The sequence below is a fragment of the Pteropus medius genome, unplaced genomic scaffold (genome assembly GCF_902729225.1).
Source record: "Pteropus medius unplaced genomic scaffold, Ma_sr-lr_union100, whole genome shotgun sequence".
Lineage (NCBI taxonomy): Eukaryota > Metazoa > Chordata > Mammalia > Chiroptera > Pteropodidae > Pteropus > Pteropus medius.
Window position 1 is genome coordinate 18,299,359 of NW_024340692.1, and position 13,171 is coordinate 18,312,529.

Here is a 13,171-nt window from a genome sequence, read left to right on the forward strand (position 1 = left end):
ACATAAATATAATTTATAAGTTTACATAGATAACAATTACATTAAATCAACACGTTTCAGTGACAAAGAAAGCAGAAATCAGCATTTAAATGAAAATTAGATTATATGTGAACCTCGGCATTTAATTCATGTCCATTTTTTCTTTATACAGAGAAACTGTTTCTGATAGCTTGTCTTATATTCTCAAGCTATTCTTCAACTAGGCATAAATGGCAGAGGTTTTATTCTAAGGCCTATAAAAAATCAAGATAAACTGGCACCCTAAGTTGTCATATAAGCAGTTTCTAATGTGTTAAAATTTGGTACGTAACACGAGTTATTTCATGTAGCTTGTTTGCATGTTGTTTTATTATAGTTTTAATAGTTGAAATATATTTTTAAACAAAATTTGAATCACGCATTTGAGGAATCACTAAAACACAACCATGGAACACTAGGACTCTGTAGAACAAAACACCATCGATGCAGATTCAATTGATGTTTAGGAAGAAACAAGTAGCTAAGAGATCATGAAAAGGTTTACTTGGAGAAAGCTGCTGCCATTGCTAATGCTAACTTTTTAACTCCCTCAGCACCTTGTTATATCCTTATCCCCCTGCTGGTTTTACTCTCCTTGCATTGCAAATTGAGCATGTCTGTCCCCTCCAGGAGATTATATGCAACTGAAGGCAGAGGATCATGGATGTTTACTGAGTTGTGTCCCTTCAAAATTCATGTTGAAGCCCTTACCCGCAATGTGACTGTATTTGGAGATAAGGCCTTTAAGAAGGTAATTAAAGTGAAATGAGGTCATACATCTGATAAGACTGGTATCCTTATAAGAGGAAGAGCTACCAGAGATTGTCTCCCTCTTCTTCTCCTCCTGCTCCCCATGCAGAAGAAAGGCCACGTGAGAATAAAGCTAACAGGCAGCCACCTACAATCCAAGGAGGAGCAGCTTCCCCAGAAACCAACCTTGCTAGTACCTTGATCTCGGACTGCCAGCCCCTAGAAGTTTGATAAAATAAATTTCTATTTTTTAAGCCATCCAGCCTGTGGTATTTTGACATGGCAGCCCAAACAGACTAATACAATCATTAAAAAAATGACAGAAAACATTGTTAAAATGAACATGATTAAGGAAATTTCCTTTTTATTACTGTAAGATCACCTAAATTTGATATACTATAAAATGTTCAGTAGGATCACTACATAAGGACTGTCAATATTCTTCTGCCTGAATAAAAGTAAAAGTTTTGGAATTTGGGCTTGAAGCATGGGTGTCGATGGATTTGAAGACAGTTCAGCTTCATGTAATAGCTCTCTCTCTCTATAGATCATAGTACAACTTTTAGACAGACTGTTAAGCCATTCACATGTTAAATTTGGGGAAGATATCGTTGACTTTTTAAAACTAATCCATTTAGTTTTTACATCATTGTTTATCCTAGTTTCTTTTTTACATATATTTTATACAAAGGATAGCAAAAGCATGACTTAGGTATTGCCACTCATCTGTCAATGACTATAACAATCATGAACAATTGATCCCAATCCCTTTCTCTCTAGATTTAGATGTACGTTCAAAATCCTTCTTAACATAGTTCTTCAGGCAGCCACTATCTACCACCAGTAATATAAAATGAAAATTATTTGTCAATCCTGATTTATGTATTTTTATCAAATATGGTTTTAGATCTCAGCATGTGATTAAAATTTCAAACTTTAAGAATTTTTATGGTATTTACTAAATAGTAAAGTTGATTTTACTCTGATCAGAGCTGCTGAATTAATCAGCTCATCCCTGGAGTTGTGCAATGCACAGCCTATACAGGTATGTGGTAAGTTCGCCCCATATAATTCATATAGTCATTTTATTTATCACTTTGAACTATTTTGAAATAATACTATCTTAGGATACTTTTTACTCCAACAATGTTAATGACTTGCTTATAAAAATAACTAATTCATTTCTTAATATTTTAAATGCTCTTAATAATTATCAAGTAAAAAATATCTATTTGTACTATTCTTAAATGTTCTTAAAAAATCACATAATATGGGACATTTAGGCTAAGACAGTGGCCCCAATATAGCCTTTTCAAATTTTTCAACAAAATATCACTGGAAATAGAAAAAGATGAAAACATAATTTATTTCCAGAATCGAAGGCTATTGTGACAACCACCAAGTCTGGGAGATATTTGCATTCCTCACATATTTAATAAAAGAGATTAAAAATCATATTGGTATCTAAACGCAGAGAAAATCTTGGAGGCTGGGAAGGTAAGACCAAACACGTTAACATGCCATCCAGCTGTGGCACTGAAAGAAATGTAACTGGCACTAAAGTGGACGGAATGAATCCAAAGTTATCTGCATTTCTTCCTCTTGAAGTATAATTAAGTAGAAGACAGAGACCACAAGGTCTTCTCCATGCACTCTTTGGAGGATGATGGCATTTCTTCTCTAGATGCTACCGGAGATGATTTTTCAAAGCTCTTCCCTACTTCTGAGTTCTCTCTTACTCTTCAAGCCTTCTTCCAAGACCTTGTGTAGGTTATTTCCACCCACCCGCAACACAGGAACAGTTTGCCTAGGCTGGGTGTTCATCAACGGACAAGCTGTGTACTTGACTCATGGTTCTGCTCTCTGTCCACTCCTGCCCAGCCCCAGTCCAGTCCCTGATTTTATTCTAGTAAGCATAAGGAAGCAATATTTTGGTATTAACTGCTCTGAGCTTTTTATTCTCCCTTCAGGCTGCAGTCAGGCCTATGTCTTAGAGAAGGAAGGCCTTAGAGAAGGAGAATAACAAAGAGTCATGTCTCAGCTCTCTTCATATGGTGTTCTGAAATGCTCAGGAGAGATAATATATTGAGAGATGTTTTTGAATCTCAAAAACTGGGTTTTAAGCACAAAGAAGCAAATTTATCCTATAAATAATAGATGACTTCAAAGCCAGTTCTCAGCTGAAGACTTGATTAAAAGAGCAAAGTAAAAGTAAGAAAGTTAAATTCCTCTAAGTGTCCCCAACAAGTGCCTGCCTTTCTTGGAAGAGAGCTCAGAAGAGAGACAGTAAATTCTCAGAGTGCAGGAGGGCTTCGAAAGCAGAAAAGACCCTACCTTATTTTACAGGAAGGACCTAAGGCTATACCCTCAAGATGATTGCACAGGTCCATGGTGGTATGAGAGAAAAGCTAAATGTTTCCTATATTTCCAAAAGGATGCAGAAGTGGCTAAGAAAGGCTTGCAGCCTAGGCAGCTACTGGCAAACATGAACAAGTGTACCCTGAGTGCTCTGACACCAACACAGGACTAATGATCAGTGGACACACATGTGAAACACCAAAGTCCAAATGGAGTGAGTTAACTCTACTTCCTATTCAAGGGACAGCTGCTAATGACAGGGAACAGACCCCTCTTTGCAATACTATCTTCAATTTAAGCCTTTGGAACTGAGGAAAGGGGAAAGAAAATAAATTCTCCTTTTATTAGGTTCGGGGACAAGGCTGAAGACCAGAATTGTCTGAATTGAAACCTAAAATGATTAACAAAAAAAATGACTGAGATTAACTGATTGCCCATTTAGGGGAAAAAAAAGTGCAGCTCGTTGCCAGCGTTAACTTAATTTTACATAAACATGCTATTTGAGGCTAAAGCAAATCTGACTGGATTTCAATGTTAAAATAAAATATAAAAACTCTTCTTAGAGTTATTTCTAAACAGAACCTGTCTCTAATCCTAATGTAACAGAAATGTATATGATGATTAGTATTTAATAATTTTTTTCATGTATGGCCATGCTACCCTGAACAAGCCCGATCCCATCTGATCTCAGAAGCTAAGCAGGGTCAAGTCTGGTTAGTACTTGGATGGGAGACCACCTAGGAAGACCAGGTGCAGTAGGTGTAAAAAATTTTAAAAATAAATAAATAAATAATGAGAATAATTTTTTTATGTGGTAAATTTCAAAACATGAAACAACACAAAATGGATCATCACATTCTGCACAAAAATATCACATTTCTCTCTAGATCTTCTTGCCACCCTTGCCATTGTGCGAGCAGCAAACATTCCAGTGACTAGTTGGACTCTGTTTCCCTGATGTTGCCGGTGTGCTCTTGGGGAAATGTCTTCCAGAGGGGCAAAGAGGTGTGACATCATCAGAGCACAGATGGCCTCGGAGACGTTGCTGTCCTGGCTTGTGATGCTTTTCCAGCATCCTTTCAATCAATGTCAGTCTGAAGCTTACATGGCTGATCATGTGCTCAGACTGAACAGGGTGTAGGAGTTCAGCACTGTACTGTTTAGAAGGTGGTGAAAGAATTTCTTGTACCAAAACTTGTGTCTTTTGCGCTCAATTGGATAAGAAGTGAGCATCTGATCAGCTGAGCCTACTGCTCTCATATTCTAGATATAATCCACAATGCCACATGGCTTCTTAATTTTCTTTCCATTTCTGTTGTCTACTTCAATCACAGTATCATTGTGGAATGCCTTCAACATTGTCACTTCCTTCTTTTTTTTTAATTAAGTTTATTGGGGTAACATTGGTTAATACGATTATATAATTTTCAGGTATACATTATAATTTGACATCTGTATATTCTATTGTGTTTCCACCCAAAGTCCAGTTTCCTTCAGCTACCATATATTTGATCCTCTTTACCCATAACCTCCACACCCCCTATATTTTATTATTACCCTCCCTCCTCCTCCCTCGCCCCCTACCCTCTGGATGTCACCTCCTTCTTGTCATACCATTTCAGTGCCATAAGTTCGCCACAGAATTTGGCTACAGTTGTCCCCTCTGCAATCCTTTTTTTCAAATCATTTGCATCTATTTTCTTTTCACATATGCTGTGCCAACTGCATCAGTCCTGTTTTGATGTAATTCTCTGAAAAGCGTGGGAGATGTATAAAAGTTATCGAGGAAGACACAATATCCTTGGCCAAGAAAGTCATTGACCAAGGTAACAAAAATATGTGACAATTTCAGGCCATCAGCTGAATCTTTCAAATTCCTACTGGGCCCTGTGTGAACAAGCATATTCCACACGTGACCAGACTGACTTTTACAAAGTACATACAGCTTGAGACCAAATCATGCTTGTTTCATCAGGATGTACTGCTTCATAGCTAATTGCCCCCTTGAACAGCATTAGTGATTTATCGACTGCAGTGTTTCTATTTGGAGTATATATAGTTGAAAACTTATTTACAAGAGTGGTGAACACAGGTTTGATCTTCTGCAATGAAATCTGGGCCTTTGATTGATCAGCGGATATGGAAGAATTGTTGACAAAATTCAGGCACCAAAGCAAAAGAAAAATCTTTCGGCAGTCATAATTTGCCTGGGCTAAGGTGTATCCAAAAGAGGCCTCGTCGACCAAAACAACTCCAGCTCTGGTTTCTGCATGACACCTTGCAGTAACATTACTGCAAAAAAGACTTTCAGTTCATCATTGTCAGTGTCTTTCCATTTTTCCATTCATGAAATCCTTTCGGACCAGGAGACGTTGAAACCAACAAGGCAGCTTGGGCATTCATTTTGCTGGGAACTTTTTGAAACTAATTCCTCAATAGAGAACAGTTCAAAATATTGCAGTGGGTCAGTAGTTTCATTAACATCAGCCTTTCCGCTGGGTGCGCCAATAAAGTCATACTTTTAACGTGGAATCATAACACGAATTGACCATTTCAGAGTGCAATCCATGTCAGCTGATGTTGGGCTATCTCCGTCTCGAATGGGACAGAGGCCTAACCATATCATCTTCCGAAGTACTAACTGAAAAATCACCAGAATCATCTATTTTGGAAAATCAGATTCATCAAATGAATCTTCGGCTAACAACTGTTCAAGAGCAATGTTAATATCACATCAGAAATGCTACATTTTCTAAGATTTGACATTTTCAACAACCGAGAATCACTATATTTTGTAAATGGAAATACCATGACTAAAAACAGAATGCTATAAATAGAATGGTGTCATTTGTTTTCAAAGGCTCTCGATGTACTAGAGCGATGCGAAAATAATAATAAAAGAGAGATATTTCATGGCAAACTTTGCAGGTAAGGTTAGGACTGTAATCTGCGAGTTATCTCAGGGTACAAACTGTGGCCGCAAACGCTGCCAGGGAGTATTCTCAGGGCAAACAGGAAATGGATTAAGTGTTCTGTCATCAGGCACTTAAAATAAAGACAAGTTGTAGTATAGAAAAAAATAAAGAAAGTTATTATTTGCACACGTAGGTAGAGATTCAGATGCCCTCATAAGTTTTGGGGCAGGTCCAGGTATGTGCGACACAGAAATACCTTCCTGTTATCCCCGCATTTTGTTTTCTGATAAGCAGATACAGTAGGTAAAACCATTAACTCCCAACATACAGGCGTAATGAGATTCTTTGCCTCCAGGCCCTTCCCGCCAAACAGACAAACTGGACAGTACTACTTGAAAGGGCCTATACCTGCCAGCACACACTATACCTTTTTAGAGTTTAGGCTCTGCCTAAATTGTGAGAGTGAGGCATGGCACCAAGTTAGTTTAGGAGGGCTGTTTCTAGTGAGCCAAGTACTTTTTCTTTGCAAATTAAAACAAGATGGCTGCTATGCTAGGCACTCTTGTATAGTAAACAACCTGCCCAACTGTACACAGTGGTCCTTGGTAAGAAAATGAGAAACTTCATCTAGTTTCTTCACAAATAAGACCTAAAGGAAGGGATGTTCATTTTCTGGTATTAGCCCTGGCACTGTAAGTAAGAAATGAATGTGAAGGAAACGTGATATTTGTCCTTATTTTCTGTCAGACATTATTTTATAAAGCAACATGATAGTAACGTATGTGCTAATGCTTGGGTTTTTTATTTAATTCAATTAATCCAATTAATCTTTCTGCAAATACATTTTAAATAATGTCAATTCCTGGGCAGATATTGGAATTAAGTATTGGTAAATGCGGCCTTGATAAATGCAGATGTTTGGGCCATAGAAACCCTATGAGGATGACTTTCATACTCTCTCCATAAAGCTTCCAGCTCCTAAGCTAAGTCCGCAGAGGCAAACCCAAAGGATAAGTTACCCGTGTGTTCTCTTTAATCCTTTGAGAGTTTTGCTGATGCTATATGTACTGATTCTTAGAACTGTTTTTAGTATTTCCTGGAGATTTCACATGCATATAGAATAGCCCCAGGTGGCCATCTCTAAGCAAATTATGTAAATTTGCTAAGCCTCAGATTGCTTATAATCAAAATTAGGCTTAAAATATCACCATGTAAGATTTTGTGAGATTTTGTGATTTAACATGTGTGAGAACACCTACCACAGTGCCTGGCATAGGGAATGTGTACATACCTGTTTCATGAGCCTGTGATTACAATGAAGTTACATGACCAATAAGAATGCAAATTTCTCTGACACATGCTGCATCTGTACTATGCAGGAGCTGCAGAACCATTTCAAACATGTGTGATTAATTTTGGGAGGTCCTGGAGGTGTCCCTGTCTTTATATTTGATCTTCATATAATTGCTCTCAGAGATTCCTCACTTAAATCTGCTACTTGCAGTCACATCAGAGCTGGACCTCAGCACAGCCTCTATTAGAGGTTCCACCACAATCACATTGATGTAAGTGCTTCTAAAATAAGAAGGCTTTGTGGGCCAAAGTAGCACTGTATTCCCGCTACTTACTGAGTAAAAGTAGGCTATGCCTTCTTGTCACCATATTTCATTGCTCCCCTCACAAAGCAACTCATCCAGTTTGTACAGGGACCAACTGCCCTTGTTTTCTCAGGACCATTCCTGGAAACCCTCAGGATCTGGCAAACTGGAACAATTAGTCATCCTAAGTGTCAGACACCAGATATATGAAGCCCTTAAAGAAATAAACATCATTCTCTCTTCTCAAGCCTCCCCATGCCTCCTTTCCCACCCCATTTGTGTTTGCCCTCAGCAAATTAACATAAACCTGTATAGGTTTCCTATTAGTGCTTCACAAATGGCCATGAACAAACATAGTGATTTAAAACAACACCCATTTACAAAGTCATAATTTCTGTGGATCAGAAGTTTGAGTGTGTCTCTAATGGGTTTTCTGTTCATGGTCTTCTGGGGTGGATATCAAGGCATCAGCCAGTCTGGTTCTCATCTGGCAATTCTAGGGAAGGATCCACTTGTAAGCTCAGTAAGTTTGTTGACCGAATTCCATTCTTCGTGGTTGTAGGACTGAGGGCTCCATTTCCTTGCTGCCATCAGTTGAGGGCCACTCTCAGCTCCTAGAAGCCACCCATATTCCTGGTCACATGGCCCCTCCACCTTGAAAGCCATCAATAGGGAATTTCCCTTGCATCACACTTCCCATCTCTTCAGGGAGAACCCAGTCCCTTCAAGGGCTCACCTGTAGGTAAGGTTTACCTGGGATAATTTCTTTTTTTTTAAAGTCAACTGTGTCGTATAACACATAACCTAATCATAGAGTAATAGGTCATATTTAAAGGTTTAACCCACTCCGAAGGAAAGGAGGTTAAACAAGGAAAAGAGTCATTAGAGTCATCTTAGAATTCTGCCTACCCCGCCTCCTTTCCCTAAAAGTTGCAAAGAGATGCCTTTTAGGGCAAGGCCCCAACATCTCACCAGACACATCCAGACAGTCTCATTTGAGGTTCTTCAGTATCAACCACTGTTTTTGATACATTCATGTATTCTTTCTCATGGAACAAATATTTATTAAAGGTCTATTTTGAGCCTGGTGTGGTGTCAAATGCTGGAGATCCATGATGAACAAAAAAAAAAAAACATGGCACTTGCCCTTATCTAATAGGGCAAAATGAAATAATCATAAAATGTAAAATTGTGTCTTTGACCAGGGGTTTATGGTACTATGGGATTCTATATAAAGCAACAGTCTCCAGCATTTTTGGTTCCAGGGACTGGTGCTCCCATAAGAATCTAATGTCTGATGATCTGAGGTGGAGTTGAAGTGGCGATATTAGCAGTGGGGAGAAACTGAAGTACGGATGAAGCTTTGTTTGCTCACCCACCACTTACCTCCTGCTGTGCTGCCTGGTTCTCAACAGGACATGGACCAGTACAATCCCTGACCTGGGGTTGGTGATCTCTACTATAAAGAAAGGATTGACCCCATCTGGATGAAAGAACAGGGGCGGAGATTGTTGGCTGTCCGCCAAAGTCCACTCTCGATTTCTGTTATAGAAGAAGGTACAGGGCTGCCCAACTGCACTATATTTTCCAGCTTCTTTTTCCTTTAGAAGTTGTGACAAAGTTCTCTCCAATGAGCAGAAGTCAATGGTGCTACTTCTAGGTCTGAGCCATTAAATTCATTGTCCCATCTATGAGTGACAATGACATGGCCCAAAGTAACCATGAGTAACCTACTGAGAATGGCAGAGCCAGAGGCAGCCAAAGTCCTGGAGTGACTACATGGAAAGAATCTACCTTAACCATCTGACCATCACCATTATTACCACCTGTACCAGCCTGGACTGTTATGTGAGAAAGAAACTTCTCTTTTGTTTGAGCTATTACTTTTAGGTCTATTGTTTCAAGCAGTTTAGCCTTCCACAAGAAATACAAAACTACATGCTGGCAGGCAACACAAAGTATAACAACACAAAGTATAACATTTTCTTATCTTACATTAATATAATGTGTCACTGAAAGGCTTTCACATCTAGTAGATTTAATTCTCTCAATAACCCCGCGAGACAAGTAATAGGACATCTATTGCTGTACCTACTTGTCAGAGGAGGCTCAGAGGAACTGAGTGACTCAGAGAGGCTCCCATAGCTCGTTAGTCATTTTGGGACATCTCTCACTGACTCATCATTTGGATTTAGACAAGTCATCCCTTTATTTATTTATAGTCATTCCCGTCCTCCCACCAAAGTGGAAGAAATCCTGTGGGGCTGGTCTGTCAAACACTCCAGCAGCAAGACAACACACCTGTGATACTCAGTTCTGTAAGTTATGTATACAGGAGAGATGTTATTTCACAATGCTCCCTTAATTACTTACTCTTCAATATCTGGGGTCCATTGGAAACAGATTGATATACAAAACTATAGGCTGCTGGGCTACTATTAGTCTTAGATCTCCTAAATTTTAATATCTGAAGAAATCTCATCCTTGATCTCATTCTTGGTGGGGGACTTCACTTACTCATCTGTGTGTTACCAGAAATGCGCCTTTTCAAAATCTTTCATTTATTAGTGTGTTCACCAAAATCTCTGAGCATTTACCACGTGTAAGTTGCTGTACTGCACAAGGGCACCCAGTAGTAAGCAGTGTGGGCACAGTTCCTGCCCTCAAGATTGCAGTCAGATAGAAGAAAAGATAAGAAAGTAGTAAATGTGCAATTTTATATCATTACAAATAGTAATTGATACAAAAAAGGAACCAAGCAATAAAGATGATGAGAACTGAAGCCCATTTTATCTCTTTTTACCTCTGGTTGCATAAACAATGCAGTCTACTGGGCAAGCCAGGGTTAACATTATTCACAAATGTATTATTTCCAAGTTGCTAAGATAGCCTATTTTTGGCCTCTGGACAGCTTAAGTAGTTTTGCTTTGCTGCTAGGAAGTTAGAGGCTACTTTGGGTACTTAGCTATAATAAAAGCCTGAACTAAGATTCCCAATTCAGGTATCTTTCTACTCCTCCTAAATTGTTGTGGGTTTTTTTGTTGTTTTGTTTGTTTGTTTGTTTGCTTGTTTGTTTCTCTCTTTAGGTGGGAAAGGATAGAAGGAAAGAATCCTAATGTGGGCATAGAATCAACCTGGAAGATACTTCTGTTTAAAGTCAAAGACACCCCAAAATCATCATAATTTGAGAAAACTATATCCTTGCCCTGAAAGCCCAAGCAGAAATAGTGGTCTTGCTACCGCAGTTCTGCTTCCAGAAAGCCTGTTCTGTGCCCCCAAACAAATTGGGAGAAGAGCTGGTAGGAACTGAGGGCAACAGTGAAGAGGGAGAAATGATTTTACAAAAGGAGAAGAGAAGACCATTTATTAAGTGCTTATTATATTGCTATTATATGCTCTAAGAGCTTTCATGAGCATTCTCAGATGAAATCTTCACAACTTTACAGTCCCATAGTCCTCTCAGAGCATCTACATGCCTGCACCACCTGGCCAAAGTTAGGGTCTCATGTTACAGTCTCCCATAAACCTCCTTGCATCGCTAAACTCAAAAGTCAGAGTATAGCTAACTTGGTCATTTTACATGTACCAATTCTCACATTTAGATAATGAAAAGCTTACCAGATATCGAATTAAAATTTTGGGCAGATCATAGGCTCAGATGAATGAGGATAAAACTATAGGGCTACACATTTTAATCATGGTGGCTGTTTCAATCCTCTGCTCATGCAATTTACTCCCTTTTTAAGGCTAAGAGAGATAGCTCTAAGGTCCCTGGCTCCCCACACAGCAGTGAGACACATTTCCACAGAGCTGTAAGCCTGGGGGAACTCAGACCCAAAGCATTCAGGAACAAAACATATGGCATTCCTGAAGCAGAGTGGCACAGTGACATCTGTCTTTACAAACTTAACCGGCCGAAATCTGCTGCAGCTGCAGAATGGCCTGTCTTGGCATTTGCCACTCTCTGTTCATAAATTAACTTTTCAGCTGGGTTTAGGTATGGAAACCAGACAGTTTCTAAAGCAAAAGAGACCTTTCAAGCAGATCTAAAAAGCATATTCAGATACTGCAGTGAGTACTCATAACATTTAGCTATTTTGCTGATTAATAAAACGGTCATGTATTAGTCATAGAAACATGAAGCATCACAATTTCATATACAGTTTTGGGGAGAGATGTTGCTTTCTTGTCTGAAAAAGAACCTTCAAGTACGTAGCTAGGAAAAGCTTATGTCTGCAGCAGTGTTATATGCTTATCTCCACCACCACCTTCATTGGCACTACTACTACCTCCTTCACCTCTCACTAAGGGCTGTCTTAGATGCTTTCGAGTGCTCCCGTAGCAATGGCCCATTGCAGCATCTTCATTCTGTTGTAATTCCCTTCCTACTTGCCTGTATCCTCACTAACGTGGAAAGTCAGTGAGGACAGAAATCACACTAATTTTGTTTACTGTCGTATTCCCCACTCATCGCTTAGAACCTGATACATAGCAGGCGCTCAGTGAGTGTCGAATGGACTAATAAATTTCTTCTATTCTTAGATCAGACTTCTTCTTTTTCTTTACACACACTTTCCTCAGCCTTGGCATGTGCTTCCTGGCCTCAGACTCTACGGTCCCCAGATGGTTCCTCGTGACAGAAATTTTCTCAAAATTCAAATTTGGTTCATACATGTATTAACTGCAAAAGGAGTACACTTATAACATACATGCTGTTGGGTAGTGGGTTTGTTCAGTGCAGCCAAAGGTGAGAAGAAGATTCCTCTTTCCTTGAGACCATAGAAGAGACAGAAATATTTTAGAATCAACTGACATCAAACTCTTAATATTCCAAGGGTTTTTCCTCTATCTAAATCATGTTACTAAACTCTCTCTACCCTATCATTTCTGCTTTTGAAAAACATTATTATGAAAGTAGCTACTACTCATTGTTAAGGTAACAAAAAGGGGGCCAGGAGTACAAAGAATGAAGGCAAGAGGGATACCAAAACCTTCGTGGTGTCAATGTCCACATAGTGACTATCAACATGTTTCCATCTGACTTTTTCTCCTAGTTCTTCTTTCACAGGAGAGTTTTATGAGATAATACTATCCCCTTAAATGTTGGGTTTTTTCCCTAGAATTCTGACATATTTGTCTCATTTTTCTCATTTTACATACTGTTCCTGGCTTATCTGTTTACTTCCAAGGCTTTGGGTACCCTATAGGTAATTTAAATGTCCTTAGACTTGAACTGCCACTCTCTTCTTCCCCAAAGGCCTAGCCATTGGGATAGGCACACAAAGATTACCACCCAGTTACAACATGCTGTTTATTAATGGCATTAGCAGAGCAGAGCTCTAGTAAAAGCTGGAATGGAAAACATAGCTCCGAACCCGCTACTTCCCAGCCTTGAACCCTGAGACTTAGTTATGCTTGAAGTTGGTGAAAAAAATAAAGGCTGGTATGGCATGGGCAACCCCAAAACCACTTACACTATTACCCACATGGACAAGAATCAAAGGCCAGCCTTACCATTCCCAACACAGAGAA

The 13,171-nt window shown here is 39.2% G+C and overlaps 1 pseudogene; it reads left to right on the forward strand.

The window, feature by feature from the left end:
- Nucleotides 1-3,769: 3,769 nt before the first annotated feature.
- LOC120593689 (uncharacterized) lies at nucleotides 3,770-3,888 on the forward strand (annotated as a pseudogene).
- The last annotated feature ends 9,283 nt before the right edge of the window (nucleotides 3,889-13,171 follow it).